Source organism: Eutrigla gurnardus, assembly GCF_963514095.1.
Source record: "Eutrigla gurnardus genome assembly, chromosome: 5".
In the NCBI taxonomy this organism is placed as follows: domain Eukaryota; kingdom Metazoa; phylum Chordata; class Actinopteri; order Perciformes; family Triglidae; genus Eutrigla; species Eutrigla gurnardus.
The window spans coordinates 10,611,910-10,612,470 of NC_139919.1; positions in this window are offsets into that span (position 1 = coordinate 10,611,910).

Sequence of the window (561 nt, forward strand, 5' to 3'; positions counted from 1 at the left end):
AGGTTTCCATTTAGTAAATGTTTTTGTCTTCATTGGAAGCAACCCTGGACAAAATATAGGGGTACAAATATGCGAAAGAAAACGAAAACAGGGTAGAAGGGAAACAATATAAATACACAATGTACAAGCACTGTTCACATCCCATAGAAATATAGTTTATGATGCTCAATATTATAACTTTTCTAACTTTGGGTCGCTGGGGATCGGCTCCAGCCTGCGACCCTGAATACAGAATAAGCGGTAGACGATGGATGGATGGAACTTTGGGTCCTGAACTGAAGATTTTCTTGCTGACACATTTTCATTTTAATTCATTAAATTGTGGAATTTGCCTATACAAATATCATACACATATATTTTTATATATTTATTTTTATATGTTTCTTTCTTTCTATCTTATTTATTATTATTATTTTATTAAATAAATGTAAACTTATTTGTACAATTCTTGTGTACAAAACTTCTTGATAGACTAGCAGAGTGACATGTGTAACGTTCCTCCGAGACGCTAGATGGCGCAACCCCCACTACCTCCCTTAGCTGCGTCAGAGGTGAAAGGTA